Source organism: Parasteatoda tepidariorum, chromosome 4 (assembly GCF_043381705.1).
Source record: "Parasteatoda tepidariorum isolate YZ-2023 chromosome 4, CAS_Ptep_4.0, whole genome shotgun sequence".
Taxonomy (NCBI): domain Eukaryota; kingdom Metazoa; phylum Arthropoda; class Arachnida; order Araneae; family Theridiidae; genus Parasteatoda; species Parasteatoda tepidariorum.
This window is the reverse complement of record NC_092207.1, coordinates 89,973,715-89,991,203: the sequence shown is the minus strand read 5'-3', so window position 1 is coordinate 89,991,203 and position 17,489 is coordinate 89,973,715. Positions and strand designations below refer to the sequence as shown.

Genomic DNA, 17,489 nt, shown 5'->3' with positions numbered 1-17,489 from the left:
GGGAGAGAGATCTGGTGATCTGGCAGGCCAAAGAAGAGTTTGACAAGCTTGCAGACAGTTCATAGCAACACGTGCCGTATGTGGTCTGGCATTGTCCTACTGAAAAACCAGCCCAGGGCGTTGCAAAAGGAACGGTAGCAAAACACGTCTTAGGATGTCGTCGACGTTCCGCTGTGCAGTAAGTGTACCTCTAATGACGACCAAAGGGGTCCGGCTGTCAAAGGAAATGGTACCCCAGACCATAATGCCTTGTTGAGGGCCGTTGTGACGTGCAATAGTGAAGGCAGGATCCCCCCTCTGCCCTGTGCGTCTCCAAACACGTCTTCGATGATCGTTAGGACATAGTTGAAAGCGAGATTCGTCGCTAAAGACTATACGTCCCCAGTCGGCATCATTCCAGCCTGATCGAGCGTCGATTTTGAGCGTCTTAGTGCGTTCTTGGTGCGTCGATTTTTTTTGTTATAGAGTGTATTTACTCCAGGTTTACGAAACTTTATGCAGTTATTAAAAATAACATCTAAAGTAATCGATAAAAGCTACAAGTTTTTGGCTTTTTTTCCGACATAGGGAGATAAAATATACTTGTTTTCTTTTGCACTCTAATTTTGGTCTTCCAAGCCTCTGAAAGCTTTAGATCTTATTGCTAATTACAAAAAAATGCATGGAATAAACACCTCTAAGTTACAAAATAATCCTTTATGTATATTTTGAGAAATTTAGAAAAAAATTTCAAAAACTGAAAGTGTCTCTTTAATTATTGTGAGGTAGTGTACGTTAAGTAAAAAAAATCGTTATGCATTTCTCACGACATTGAAAATATACTTTTTCATAATCCAATGGTTTTACTAAAAATTCACATTTTTCTTTAGAATTAGCATTAAATGTGAAAATAAAACTCTGCTTCAGAGCTTCTTAAGATTATTTTTACAAATGGAACTGTGATGAGAAAGTAATAATAAGGCAATTTTAAGATAGAAAAACTAATAAACCGTCATCTGAAAAAGCGTGTGCGGGTTATAATTGAAAGAGAAAATATTTACTCAACGGGAGTTTTACCTTCTTTCTTTTCTTTTCCTTTTTTTCTTTTTATTCAAATCTTAATTTTATTTTTGCTGTTAACTCATTTTCCTTTTTCCAAGCATCTTTTTTCTTCTGCGACATGCAACATTATTTTGGACATAGCTTTTGTTATCATAAAAAAGCTTTGAAATGATTCTATCTACTTCAGAACAATAAATATATAATATTATTATAACGATGCTATGGTTATTTTTAATAAATTATTTTAGCAACGTTGAAATAAGACTTATATATACATATGTATTATTGGTTAGCAAGTCGAAAATTTCTTTACCTCCGTTTCCATTTAGCTTGCAGTATGTATGTATAATCAGTGCAACATACATTGGCTGATATTGGCTCTGCAAATAGAAGATAGTAGAAAAAGCGCGTAGTTGAGGCAGCTAAGAACTGCAAGAAGCTGTTGTGTTTGTAAAAACCATGACAAACAAGGATAGGTATTCTTTGGCCAAGGTTAAAACTAATACAAAAAATTGCTTGTAAAAACTAATACAAAAAAATGATGCAAAGTTTAAATCTGTGTTCTAAAACTTTCTATCTTAGTATTGTTTCTATCTTCTAACTGTATAAATATAAGTTAAGTCACATATTCAAACAAATGTCCCTGTTAAAAAAGTTGATATTAATTTATTATGTTAATTATTGAAATAATGTATGTTATAGTTGGATATATTACAATTGAGATTAATTTATTATGCACATTAATATAAAATTTAATATTTTAATTGTGATGGAACTCACTAAAATAACTTTGCAAATTTAAGGATGAAAATGAAGTGTATAAGAGATGCATGGTTTCCTGCGATAGACAACGAAGCGATCTTACAGAAATTATTAAAAAGATTTCCATTGTAGTTACGCTAAATTTTCCTTTTTAAGCAATTTTACTGATACTTAGTGCTTTGTTCGCAAGAAAAAAAAATTGAGACGACAGACAGGAAGCTATTCACATAATTACAACAGAATAGTTACGTTTACTCAAAAGAAGAATGCATTAAATTTAACATTTTATGCATTTGACGTCTACTATGCCTCCGCAGCTCACCGCGGTAGGAATGTTTAATTTTTCTCATGGTGGTTAGAATATCCGGCTATTGACTTAAGCATTCAATGTTCGATCCCAGATCGTAGCCAACGAACATCTCTCACACACTCCTCCACAATGGTGACTACGGTAAATGATTATGCAACTATATCATACCTCGACAGATGGCAGCACTATAGTACTTTGTCACATTCTATCGTTTGCCTTGATTCGATAAATGAATCACGTGGGTCTCAAACAAGGTCAAGGCGTCACTAAAATGGCAACTTCAATCACTGCTACGCCAAGGCTTCTCAATCTCGAAAAATGCTCACGACTGGCCACTAGTATAAACTTTTACTTGCAATGACTTTTAGTAAGCACCAAAAAGGGAGATAGTGTATATTACAAAACTTCCTAACCTCCCCTGGTCAGGAATGTACAATGCGCAAAAAAAAAAGAAAAAAAAAAGAACCACCCTGAGTTACTTTTGATCAAATGATCGGATTTTCAAGTTGTATGACTTAATCTTAATGGTTCAAGGGAGTGACCTCAAATTTGCTAATTAATTAATGCAGGCGATATTTTAAGTTACAAAATCAGACTTACGAATTTACTTTCTTTGAATAAACATACCTTTTTTTCAACGAATTCGAATTTCTGACCTCCAAAATATCGGATGTAGCCGCAATCTGGGAAATATAGTCCCAATACTTTGGTCAGGAGAGCGATCCAAAGTTTGAACCATTTAATGTTAATTTTACTTTTTGCATATTTCACCATATTTCGAAAACTTTTTAAGCGAATTGAAAAATCATTGCACACAATTATAAAATTCGTTTATCCTAAGATAATTCCATGCAACAAAAAAATTACTATAGATTTATTATTTTACGAAGCAATAGTCGGAAAAAGTATAAAATTTAAGGTACACAATTTCTTACATCATTTGAAAGTATGTAATTTTACAAGGCAAAATGCGAAATTTGAGCAAAATTGGTTGATTAGTTCCTAAGAAATCGAATTTTAAAGAAGTTGTTAATTTAAAATTCGATTTTAAACGTACAATTTCATTAAAATTCGATTTCTCAGGAACTATTCAATCGATTTCGTTCGAAATTTGTATTTTTGTAATATAAAATTACATACTTTAATATGATGTAAGTACTTGTGTATCTTACATTGCAAAAATTCTTTAAAAAGTTCTCGAGATATGGCGAAATACGTCTGCACTAATTAATTAGCGTATTTGAGGTCGCCCCCCTCAAACCATTAAGATTGCGTGCTAGAACGCGTTGATCCGACCATACATAAAGAATTATTTAGAGTAATCTTTTTTTTCCTTTTTTGAGCACTGTACATCTTCTTTCGCTTGGGTTAGAGCATCTTGATACGGACATAACGAATCAAGGTTCGATTACAGCCTCTGGCCACGCATACATATTGTAAAAATTGCTAGGATGACTGATCTGTAAGTGTTTTGCATACCTTAACACTTTATTCAGCTTACCTCTGTTACACAACAAATCAATTTCGAAGTCATTTACTTTTCATAAAAGTAATAAAATAATTTTTGAAAGTATAAAAGTTTCCATTGAAAGTTTATAACATTGAAGCAAATAGGATTGTTTTGTTAAGAGAAATTGAGGTTGGTTTTTATCAACAGTATTGAGGAATGAGTTTCTTTCTTTTGTCCCTGAAAAGTCGCTAAAAGTATGTAAGGTTAGAGCGACAGACGCTGGATTACTCACTGACTGTTTCATCAATCATCCAGTCCTATAACATGCTGTGTTATTGATGGTGTCTACCTATGATCATTGACATCCTTATTTATATATATATGGTTGCCAAAGAAAGAGAGAAATATTACTTACCTTTTAAATGACAATTTAACCTACATACGTTTAAAATATAAATTTAATAAAAATGTTTAAAAGCAAATTAAAAGTTGTTAAGTTAATTAAAAAAACATCTTGTGTAATAATAAATGGATGACTTTGTATGGGGAATTTTCTCTTATAAGTACAGGGTCATTGTAATGTTGATGCAAAAGGTTATTTCAGTTCCAGATCCCAAAAGTTAGTGACATGCAAATTGAAAGCAAATCAGGAATGATATGCAAAAAATGAGTTTTACTTTTTTACCATTACGCGGGACAAATGAATTGATTCTGTTTTTTTCCAATTATTTAAAAGATAACACAAGTGATGTTTTCTGCTTTGCAGCACTATTTAATCAAAAAGGTTTTTAACTGAGAATTTATAGCATGCCTTTTATAATTGTCCATTTTTGATCTATTAAGAAGACGCCAAATTAAGAGAGAATTTTTTTTTCGCCAATTCTCTTTCACTCTCATCACAATGTTTTCAAGTTCAAAGTAAAGAGAAAAGAAATCCAGACTATCCTAGAGTAAGCCACGAAGTTTTGAATTCTGAAAAGAAGTTTTTAAAATATCAAAACGAATATAAATTATGAGAATGAAGAAGTTCTCTTCCGATAATTTGTTTGCATTTTGAAATTTTTACCTCGGGAATTTAAACGTCACGGTTTACTCTAGGTTTGCCTGAACCTACTTTTTCCTTACTTTAAATTCCGCCGCTGTTTAGAGTCCTCTTAAGTCAAGTAAGTACAATCAAAGAACATGGCTTGTGAAAGTAACGCCAAATACTTTTAAAGCTATCTGAATTCAGGTGTTTAGTTTGTTCATAGTCATGCTTTTGAAACACGTTTCTGTATAGTTAAATAATTTAAAATTGAGTAATTGAGTTATGTAAAACAAGTTTTATTCTAAAGTGAAAATCTATTGCTAATATCGCTTGAATATATTAAAAGTTGACTATCATGAAACGGCTGCAATTAACAACATCATTTTCGATATTATATGAATCCTGAAACTTGTTTTGCTTTGAGCATTTATGTAAAGGAATCTGAAGAAGGAAGGGATAATAACAATCATAATAATGAAGGAGCTTTTGCATTCTCAATTTTGTCAATATATACCTTTTAGTTTTACGTATGGTTGTGTAATGCTGACTAATATTAATGGATGATCGTATTAGGAACGGGTGCTTAGCTGTAGTTTATAATAATAAAAGAAAAAGCTCAATGTCTGTGTGTCACTATTATTATTTCAGAACTATTTGTTCCAGGATTCTGAAACTTGAACAGTGGCTGCAAAGGGCAACATTAATCACAAATCGGTATTATAAGACATACAAATTTTTACATCTTTTCAAAATGTATAGTTTTATATGGCAAAGCACAAAAATGCAATCGGTCAAAATAGTTACTGAATTATCAAACTTTAAAATGATCGTTTAATTTAAATTTGATTGCACGATAACTATTAAAAAAATTACGTAATTAAGGTCATGTTTATTTCAGATACAGTACGTTTTTGTGTCTGGTTTTGTAACTTAAAATATATTCTGCATAAATTGATTAGCATATTTAAGGAACAGTCTTTCGAAAAATTAAGATTGAGCTTTAGTACGTGAAAATCCGATTATTAGATCAACAATAATTATGTTCCGAAAATGCTTGTGCTTTATGATACTCAGTATATCGCTAATTTACTTTCTTTCTTTCCGATGAAATAATTCGAAATACTTCAAAAATCGATAAATTATTTTTAATAACTCATAAAGTGCAGATTAAAAAAACATTTATTTTAATTATTTATCATTTTTTTAATTAACAGAATTTTTTTTTGTAGAATCGATTGATCGTTTCTCACAGGACCTTTCATTGTAAACACGTGATAAATATGTGAAAACGACAAATGCGGGTCATCATAAAATATCAAATAATTACCTGAATGTGTATAAAAAGTAATAAATAAGTAATAAATTTGAAATTTATTATATTTATAATAAGCTGAGCACGATGGCTCAGGGGATAGAGCGTTGGCCTTCCAATAAGGTTAACCGAGTTCGAATCTCGCGATGGCTGGTTGATATGAATTCCGCATCCGGCTTGCACCGAGCACAGTGCTTGCGTGAAATATCCTCAGCGGTAGATGGATCATGGGTTAGAGTCCCCTTGCTGTCTGGCTAATCGCGGGAGTTTCTCGCTGTAACGCAAATGCGGGTTGGTTCCATCAAAAAGTCTTCCTAGAAGGCAAATTTCTCCCAACACTTGATCCAGGAGTTCCCTTGTCATTTAGATTCGGCTCAAAATTGCAAGGCTACGGAGTTGAGCATTATTAGTCGTAAACCCAAATTTGGGTTGGCTGTACAACGACGGTTATAAAATAAAATAAGTATTAGCTGTAGTATTAGCTATTGTATTAGTATATATATTACGATTAGTTATTGGTATTCCGTAACGTGGGTTCTTGTTGTGGTTCCGTTTCGTTTTCTTTGTCGTTATCATTTTCACTTTTTCAGTTTCTCCTTCAACCATTTCTTAAACCGACAACACAAGTTTTAACGCTTTCATCTTCTGATACATAGATATCAACGTTGGTACTGGTTGTGGTTCCGTTTCGTTGTCTTTTTCATTATCACTTTGCAATTTTTCAGCTTCTGCTGCAACCACTTTTTAAGCCTACAACACAAGTTATAACATTTTCGTCATGTGTTGCATAAACATCAAATGCGATATTTCAGGCATTTTACCAAAACAGTAGAAGTCCTCATTTTTTCCTTCCTAATTAGCACCAGGAGTTGTTTTTCTTTCAAACAAAATAATGTCATTCGAATTTTTGAACGATAGACACGAGAATCTGCTAGTTTTAAAAGGGGTCTAGATGGGTGTTGTTAATATTATAAGAATAACGCTGGTCACGGGACCATTAAAACAAGATGATACATATGAAAAATGCGGGAAGAATGAATCGAGGTTTAACTAAGCTGTTAAACATTCTCTCTATAGTTATTTCAGTATTAAAATAAAAATTTTAGCTTTTTCTTTCATTTCATGTTTTTAAGGATAATTTTTAGGAATATCTTTTTCAGAAAATATGAAGCAATTTTAAGTTACACGAGTGCAAAAAGTTTTAGAGAATATTTGCAATTTTGTAACAAAACCAGAATATATGTAATATCAGAATTTTAGAGCAATATCATTACAAAATTTTTTAACTTTGTCCTTAATGTAATCAATTAAGTTTGTTAAATATAATAAAGCAAATTCGATAAATTATGTGGCAGGAATTTCCTTTGGGCTGATTTTTTCACAAAGTTTTAATCTATATAAATAGTAATATATTGAATCAACACGTCCAATCAACGTCGTAATTCAGGCACAACTGCGAGTGCTTTCCTAATACTGACGTGCAAATGAAAAAACAGCGTGCTTCACTATAGATTTCTGGAAAAAGAGCTTGACAATTATGCTCTTTTTATTGCTGAAATTTAAAGAACTTCTATACTACTTTCTTTCTATATCTAAAATAGAATAGATAGCTAATCTAGCTATCTATCTAATGTTATCGCTGATAAAGCGGAATTTCAAAAAACTGAAAAAACAAAATTAATTTTTTAAATTAATATTTTTATTTTTATTTAGTAATCTTATTTGATAAAGAAAAACAAATATATAAAAGTCTGAATTTTGAATTTTTTTTTATCAATTACTGTAAATTTTCTGCTGCAAGGCAGAATAGAACAAAGAATATAAGGTTAACAATTAATGAATTCTTATTTTTACTAATTTTTACCTGTTTTACTAAAATAATTTATCCAACGTAGTCGCTAAATTTTATAATTTATATTTTAATTCTACACTTTTTATCAATATAAATATGAAAATTATTTAATGATTAAAATCCGTACTATGAAGCATTATCAAGATTTTTATTGTTTGACACTTTTAAATCATTCGGCGTTAAAGTTTAGCAATTAAATAATGTGTAGATATCAAATACTAAAATCTGGAAAAGCTGATTTCCGAAGTGCATATATCGTATTCAATTGACGACTGTGATTCTGTTTCATAATCAAGCTGAACTGAATATTTCCACTTAAGTTTTCCCTTTGCAAACTTATCTCATAAATGCCTTAACAGCACCGTAGAATTCTCTGTTTCGACTCAAATCATCAATATGGGATCCTGAAACAAGATGTGGGAGTTGAGCGGAACAGGTGCTGATAACGTGCTCGAATTAGTTGAAATGCTCCGTTTGCTCTATTAATAATTTGAATGTGAGTTTCGAAGTGAAATAAAGCGCCAGATAAAAAGTTTCTGAACAAGATTTTAAAATGCTTTGAATTTTCTAGTATGGTTAATGAGGATTTTGAATAATTCAATCAAAAAAAATTATAAAGTTGATGAATGAATAATTTATGAAAAGATTAGATTAGGTTATTGTAAAAGGAAATTGATACTGTAAATATTTTTATTTCATAATTACTTGGTTGTGGGAATGTTTCTTAAAGATTATTCTACAAAAATAAAAAACAAAAACAATAGTTTTAATGATTTTAACTCAAAACAAAAACCTTTTTCAAATTTATTTGTAGAACAAAAAAATTTAAATGAAGATTCGAACCTTGAAAAATACAACAAAATCAAAATATGCTACGAAATGGGCAAATGTAAAATTGGATAGATTTTCATAACTAGATAAAGATCAAAGAATAAGATCAAAGACTAGATAAAGATCAAAGATAACACAAAGATTAATTCTAAATTCTGACAAATTTTTCGAATGTCATGTTGTAGTGTTACTTTTGAAATTAAAATCGATTAGAAAAGCTTTTCCCTCTCACTTAGTTGTTTTTTTTTCAGTTTGACTATTCCTTATAATCAGAGTATCCTAAATTAAAATAAACAAAATTTAACCTGACAGTCATAAATTATTGTTACAAAATTACAGCAGTTATAAAAAAGCATATTTTTCAGCAAAAAGTTTCATTTACGCCAGAAGAGACTTTGAAGAAAAGATTTAAAGTTGCTTTCTTCTTCAAACTAATTTCATCGAAGATAATTGTTATTAAAATCACGGTTAAAGTGTTCAAGGCAGTTTTTCGAAGGATCCATCGTAATATGAAAGGATGCCTTTTTGCGAATAATATGCTATTTTAATGACTGCTATTTTTACTACTTATAACTTATACATTTTTATAACAGTTGTGGGCTTGTAACTGTTAGTCATGAGTGTTAGTTCAAGTTTAGCCTATCTACAGTCAGCTCTGTCTACACTTATTTTCAAAATGGCGCAAACGTCATGATGGAAAAAAGCCACAGTTTGTGGAAAATTAAAGCGTTTGTAATCTAATTTTTTAATGTTTGAAAACTTACTCCATTGCCCATATTCTGGAGGTTTTGAATATACTTTTTTCCTCAGTGCACAACTTATTATTATTAGTTTCAAATTATAATTTTTAATTTTTAATTTTTGCTTTGTTTATAGGATGATAAAGAAAACAAAGGAGTCGAAAACAACATTCTAAATAATTTTGCAGCAAATGAAATAAGAGATAGCTTCGTTTCTTTTCTCTTATGCTTTATATCGATCATATGTTTTTTTCAATTCAGATACTGATTATTCCAATATTTTATTTGAGTTTTTATTACGGCGCGAGCCCGTATGTATCGAACAAATAGAAGCAGCGCAAATGGAAGCAGTTGGTAAATAAATATCAAAACCCGCGGAGAAAATATACTCTCCTTACCAAGAGAGAATAAAACATTTTGTTAGAAACCAATGTGATAGCATGAATCTTGTTCTTATCGAAAGAAATTGAGGGAGCTCTGGGAATATAAATAAATGAATTTTTCAGTTTTTGTTTCATAAAAAAAATAAATTTAGAGTATTGGGATTCACATATGGTTTATCTGTTTCGTTTTCTATACATTTTAAAAATGAAAATCCTTTAGATTGCCCTGTATTGCTTTTCTGTTCAATTCAATAACGTTTTCAATTATTGGTTGATTTTATTAAATTCATTTTTTTTCCACGTATCTCCAATGAGGGGAAACTATTACCTTTCCATTTGATATATTAGATTGCCTTGTGAAAGAAATGAAAAATAATAATATGAGTTTTTGAAACATTAAAATGTATATAATGTTTTTAAATAATTTTTTTAAAAATCTTCTTATCATTTTCTTAATTTGAGCATTATGAGAAAAAAATATTTCCTTTGTTTGAAGAAACGAGTATTATGTTGTTAAATTTTAGTATTTTGAAAGATTTAAATTTAAGCCGTCATGATTGTATAATTAAAAAAAAAATGCGCAATTGAAAAAAGTATTTGCAAGCCTGTTAGATTTTTTATTGAAAAAATAAAGCAAATTAGATATTTAACCGAACATTTCCTTATATTTGGTACATTTCGAAATATTAAATTTTAAATTGGCTTCCTTTTGGCAGATAAATTCAATTTTTAAATATTTTAATACTTAATGTAAATTAAGAAACCCTTTCTATAAAATGGTTCAAATAAACATTTATCAGAACAATTATAAATAAAAATGGGTTTGATTGTATATTTAAAAAACTGCATTTGAAGTAATTGCTTTATAAAGTATTTTTAAAATACTATTGTATTTAATACCATTAAATACAATTTTGAATTCAAGTGTTTTTATAGTAGGTAAGAGCTCTTGGAACTTAAATTCTTATAGAACATGAAAAGTGCCTAAGTGTACTGTATAGACTTATAAATCTTCAATTTTAAATTATCGATTTATTTGTTAATCATAATAAAAATCTCGCAAGATTTGAAACTTTATAAAGGAAAGTAATTTTTTAAACATTAAATTATTTAATTAGTTTTTATAAAACGATATCTTTCAATCTTATTTCACTTCAAAAAGCAGAAATATTTGTATAAAATTTAAGAGATAATACTGTATACAAGATATATTTAAGTTTTCCCAATAGAAAGTATTAGAAAATTATCCGCAAAATACGGTTTGTTAAAGACTCAGTTTTATTATAAACTAAATACTGATTTTTTGATCATACTTCCCAAAAACCTAAAATAAAACCTTTAAAATAACTAAAAAAGTTTCATAAGAAAATGGAAACTAAAACGTTGCCGAGTGCAAATTTTTAAGGTTTAATGAAGGTATTAAATATGACTAATTTGAATTCAAATTTATTTTAATGACTTAGTATTTACTAAAAAGATGTAATTTTTTTTAAAAAAAAGTTGTTATAAGGATTTAAATGATTGTTTTGAATTCTTAAAATGTTGTGCATTTGCAAAGTATCTAAATTAGTAGCGAGTGAGAGGATTTTGGTTTGCGAAGCAAACCATATGAGATTGCGTAGCAATTTTTGCGGGTTGGCAAGCGTTAGCGAGCAGGGGGCGCAGCCCACTAGTTACTTTCATTATTAAAATTTGTTTTCCTTACTTTTGTCCAACGGTGATAATTAGTGAGGCAAATGAGGGTACGGCATAAAAATTTTAAAATAGTTATTTTATCTTTTTTTTAATATTTAGTTTTAACAGTTTGGAAACAGTTTTTTTTTGTTTAAAATGAAACACAGAATAATTAGCATCCTGAGCAACTTTTGACCTAATGATAGGACGTTTTAATTTACATTTTGAAATGCATTTTATATGGATTCAGAGCCCCGTTGAAAATATGAAAAGCTATTAGAACAGATGATAATAGACGACTAGTAATGGGCGCAGTTTCCTTACTGTGAAAAATTTGCCTCAACTTTTATTGTTAATCGGAGCTATTAAAAATATTCATCCGGTTTCGGGTTTTATTACGTATTAAGCCCTGCTTCGAAGGGGGAACAAGCACGCTTTAAATTCGGTATTTAAAAATATTTTAAATTCGGTATGCAAACATATTTGAAATAAATTTAAGGGAAATATTTACTTTTCGGCTTTAAGATCGGTTAACAGTTAACTTTACAACGCCGAACAAAATGGAAACATGGCAAGTTGATCATTTATTTAACGAAACCATATTTGAACTATGCATTTTTTAATTAAATGAATGCACTTTTTTTTAGATGGTTGCGGTTTTTGATACTCGAAGTATTTTGGAAATATCGTCCTATTAGTTTACCAAGGAGCCAGGCGCAAGAAATATTGGGCTCCTTATTTTATTATATATCTAGATCCATTTGAGTCATAGGTTTTCAACGCATGGACGCGTGGGTCATTAATTACCCGTCGATGATATTTAAGTGTAGCGGGAAATCACCTCAATCAATAGTAATTGAAATAGTTATGAAATAGCACTGAAATATAATGAATATTATTTTATTTTATAATCGTCGTTGAAAAGCCGACCCAATTTTGGGTTTACGACAACTAACGTTCAACTCCGTAGTCTTGTAATTTTGAAACAATCCAGAAGACAGGGAAACTGCTGGATCAGTACCCAAAGAGGTATTGAAATTTTATGGGCACATGGAGGACTTTACGACTCCACAGATTTAGCATGCATCTGTCACTACACTGGGGAGTCTTCGGCCGGCGGGGATCGAACCCATGAGCTCTTGGACATGAGCCCAGTACCCTACCAACCAGGCCATCCCGGACCATGAAATATATATAGTAATGAATTTGAATAGTAATGAAATAGTAGCTCAATAAGTAAATGAAAAGGCCTTATAATGCATTACAAGCATATTACAAGGATTGCGAAATTAGTGACTGTTTTTTTTAAATAAAAAATGGTTGACTCTTACTCGCTTAAGAAACATTATTTAAAACAAGAAAGCGTTAAATTGATTAGCATTTGAGGGATACTTTCAGATTTGCAAATAGTACAAACGTGCATGATATTGATACTTTAGATTAGCAAAAACAATGTCAATATTCACATTCAAGTTTGAATACTATTTTTCCACTTTATAATTTAAATAATATTTTTGAACTGCAGTGCTGGATATATTCATTATTTCTTTAATATATAACGCCAAGGCAAAAAGGAAGAAAACGAAGTATAAATACTTTTATACTATGCCTTTTTTATTTTAGTATTGCATGTTTTAGCATGAAATAACGAGGAAAAACATTTGCGATGATGACCGAAGTCATTGTTTTAAACGGTCTCTACCATACAAATGATACACCGTTTCAGACTAGCCTTAAAAGAATGCATATGATATAAATCATAAATCTCTGTAATTTGTCTCCATCAGGTAAATCGCTGTAAGTACAACAACAGATCTATCACAATAACTATATGTAATTGCATAACTATACCAGACCAAATATTATTACTAAAAATAAAAATTAATAAAATGAATGAACCGGGTAGCCTGGTTGGCAGAGCGCTGAACTGAGGTTCGTGAGAACGGGAGCTTGAATCCAACCGACAGATGACTCCAAGTGTAGTAAATAATGACATGTGCACGCTAAATCTGTCGGGTCACAAAGCTCTCCATGTTCCCATAACAAATTATACCTCTGGGGGTACGGAATTAAAGATTGATCGATCTCTGATTCAGGTCAAAAGTACGATCATTGGATGAATGAATAGATTTTTGAATGGTCCTTCCTTATAAACGGGTGTGACGTATGGGTGCAGCAGAAGTCATATTCTTGGCTATAGATGGCACCACTGGAAAACGAGAGCAGTCACACTACTTATCCTAATGGAACCCGACAACAACAAAAAAATGATTTAGGCAAAACCATCAAAATAAGGAAAAATTTATCTCGTTTCTGGCACTGTAAGAACACCAAAATAACTCGGTAATTTATACAGAAGTTAATTATGAGGAAATTTAATAATTTTGGTAAAATTACCACTAAAACATGGTTTTATTATATGTGATAAAATTTGGTAATTTTATCAGGATACCTTAGATCAGGGCATGAAATCCATTTTCTTATCCATTATTTTATCAAGTTATTTTACTCTGATGATATATTATATTTGTGGCCAATTTGACAGAGTGACATCGTCGTTTTACCAAGCCCCTTATAGCGTCAAGGCAACGGGTTCAAAACCCGTGTCTTAACCCTAGATGCATATTTGTGCTCTCCATAAATTGTGCTGTCTATTCTTCAAATTTCAAAAGTTCTTTTTTATTGAGTATACAAGTCTGCACATGTTATGTGTAACAATAAATTAATAGAACTCTATATATAACGTTATCTAGCAGATATGAGACCCATAATTCTTTTTGAAGTTTTTGATGACGCAAAGTGTAGAGGAAATCCAATTTACATGAATCAAAAAGTTCTTTATTCTCATTGATGCTTGCTGAAAAAAAAATATAAATGCTTCTTTTAATTACCAACATTAATATTTTAATAACTAAACTGATATGAATATTCAAATATACATTTTAAAATAACGATGCCTTCAAGGAATCTTCAAAGTATGAACGGAATTTAAAATAAGTCCCTTCTTAAATGTCGAAGGTTGGGTGAAAGGTGATGAGGCTGCAATATGCACTCACTTGTAAATAGTCTGAGATGTCTTAATTTGAATATTGATCAGAAAACTTTTGACACGTGCCGTTCATAAATTCAACTTAAAATTTTCGTAGTTAAAAGTGGATGAGGCCGTTAAATATACATCACTAAAGTTGCTATCGAGAGAATAGAATTTTAAGAGAAAAGTTTATTTGAAGTATAGATTTTAATGACTGAGGAAGTGAGGCGAAACTCTTTATCCTTTATAATTCAATCTCATTAATGCTATAATTGGAAGGAAACTAGAATGCATTCTTTTTTTGATGATTCAATTAATTAATTATTGGTTCGAAATTTAAACGCTTTGAATGGATAGTTTTCAAACGGTGTTTTAAGATTTCAGTGAATTTAAGATGAGTTCAAATTCTTGCTATAAAGATTAATTTTTTATTTGGTACGAGGGTTGCTATTTATATTTCTGTCCTAATAATGAAAAAAGAAATATGTAGGATCGAAATTGGTTTTATTGTTTTTCAAAATATTCTCCATGATGATCAATACACTTTCGCATGCGTTTGAACCAATTTTCAAAGCACTTTTTCCAGTCCGATTGAGGTAACTCCAAAACATGCGCTTTGAATGCATCAACCGCTTCTTCGGGGGTCGAAAATCGTTGTCCACGTAATTTATTTTTGATGTGTGGGAATAAGAAGAAGTCATTGGGTGCCAAATCAGGGCTGTACGGCGGATGACCCATCAGTTCGATCTTTCGCTCCGTCAGAAATGCCTTTGTTTGAGTCGATGTGTGAGAGCTCGCATTGTCATGATGAAGAATGATTCGCCTGTTCTTCTGCTTTTTTCGAATTTCTCCGATGACTTCTGGCAAACAAATGGTCGTGTACCATTCAGAATTGACCGTCCTGCGTTGCTCTAACGCCACTGTTGCCACATGACCGTTAATGCCGAAGAAACAGGCAATCATTTGTTTCGATGTGCTTCTTCCTCGAACAACTTTTGTTGGTTTTGCCTCGTCTTGGAAGACCCATACAGTTGATTGCTGTTTTGTTTCCGGCTCATATGCATAGATCCATGATTCGTCACCTGTGTAGATGTTATACACAGCCTTTGATGTACCTTGAACGTATTTTTCCAACATTTCCTTGCACCAATCGACACGAGCCTTTTTTTGAGCGTTTGTCAGATTATGCGGGATCCAACGCGAACAAATTTTTTTTACGCTCAAATGTTCATGCAATATTTTATTGATGCTAGTCATACTAATGTCCAAAGACGCCTCTATCTCACGGTATGTCACATGACGATCTTGCTTTATCAGTTCACGCACAGCATCGATCTTTTCTGGCACAACAACGGATTTTGGACGACCTGCACGGGATTCGTCCTGGATCGAACATCGACCACGATTAAATTCGTTATACCAATTTTTTACAGTGCTGTAGGATGGCGCTTTATCGCTGAATAAAGAATTAAGTTCATCGAAGCACTCTTGTCTTGACAATCCACGTCGAAAGTTATGAAAAATAATGGCACGAAAATGTTCACGATTCAATTCCATTTTTTGAAAGAGAAGAACTTTTCAATTTACTGTCAACAACGCAAATGAAGCTATAATGGTAAATCTTCTGCTGAATTTATGTTTAAAAATATCAAACTTTCGATTAAAATCGTCTGCGGTCGCCTAGCAACACTTACTGTTGCCAAGGCCAGAAATATAAATAGCAACCCTCGTATTTTTGTTGTAATTTTTTGTTGGAATTTTCTTAATGATTTATTGATTTCTAAGTCAATTTGATGTTTAGAGTCTGATGGAGGTTTGTGAAATATATCTGTTGGCGGTGATATGCAGAACATCCCCAACCTGTTGCTTTGCACAGCTGTACTGCGCATATATATAGCAGTTAGTAAAACTTATTAATTTTCTTCGTTTTTCTCTCTTTTCTTTTGTTTTTATTGTGCTATGTTATAGTGATCATATTAAATGCAGCTTTAGTGCTTGATATTATCTACTATTAATTTACTTTCGTTATCATTTTGTTTTATCGTTTTTAATTCGGTTTTCTAATTTCGTGTGTTTAAGGCGTTGCTCTTTGAGCTTATTTTTTGGATTTCAGCAGTAATAATAATTTGGCGCCTGTTAAAAATCAATGCACAATGAGCAAATCCTGTTTTTTCTGTTATAATAATTTTTCAAAATTATTATAATTGTATAATTAATTATCAAACTTATTAATTACAAACTTTAAATTATCCAGCATAATAATATTACCTTGCGCACATACATTTTCGGGCCCATCCAATGTAACTAATAAATTAGATGCACTTCCGTTTTGCAGTAAGAACGTGCCATAAGATATCAATTTATTTATGCTTCTGCTTTCATATTTCGACTATCTTATTATTACGAAAATATTTTAAATCATTCTTGAAAGATTCTGGTGCGCGTAAGTTCGCTTTAATTCGCTCCTCACTCTATAGATTTCGTTTCGTGTACTGTTTTGTAATATCTTTAAATTTCATTTTCTGTTTTTTGCCTAATATGTTTTATTTCCTTATATTTTTTACTTAATGTGTTCTATTTTCGTTTCAATTTTTTTAAGTGCTCCTCACGCTATTGTATTGGTATATTTTGCTTTGGCTATAATGATGCAATATTAGAAAGCACTCCTTTTTGTGGATACAATCGTGTGAGCTGATGAAGAGATAATATCTTTTCTTTATTTTGTTTTCCGGATTTTAAATTTTTTTTTTAGATTATTAAAAAATATTTTTTTAAATACCTTTGAAAAATACTTTTAATAATTTTTTTTTCTCTTGTCATTATTTTCATTACTTTTCCATTTTTTCTCAATATTTTAAATTAATATCTTTGACTGTTTTTTATAATTTAAGGAAAAATCACACAAAACCTCCAAAACGTTACGCATAGAATTTAATGTAACTGACTCACATTTTAGTGCACATAATAATTATAAAAATAACATAAAAAATATAGACCTGACAATTATGGTGTTGCAGAAATTAGCATATGTATGAAATGAATGAATAATATGTGTCAGTTTGGAATAGAAGAAATG

At 30.9% G+C, this 17,489-nt stretch overlaps 1 protein-coding gene across 1 annotated transcript in view; it reads right to left on the bottom strand.

Moving 5' to 3' along the window:
- The window catches only part of LOC107442126 (dynein light chain roadblock), a 601,383-nt gene that overhangs the window by 273,479 nt on the left and 310,415 nt on the right, over positions 1-17,489 (bottom strand). The gene's annotated exons all lie outside the window — the stretch shown is intronic.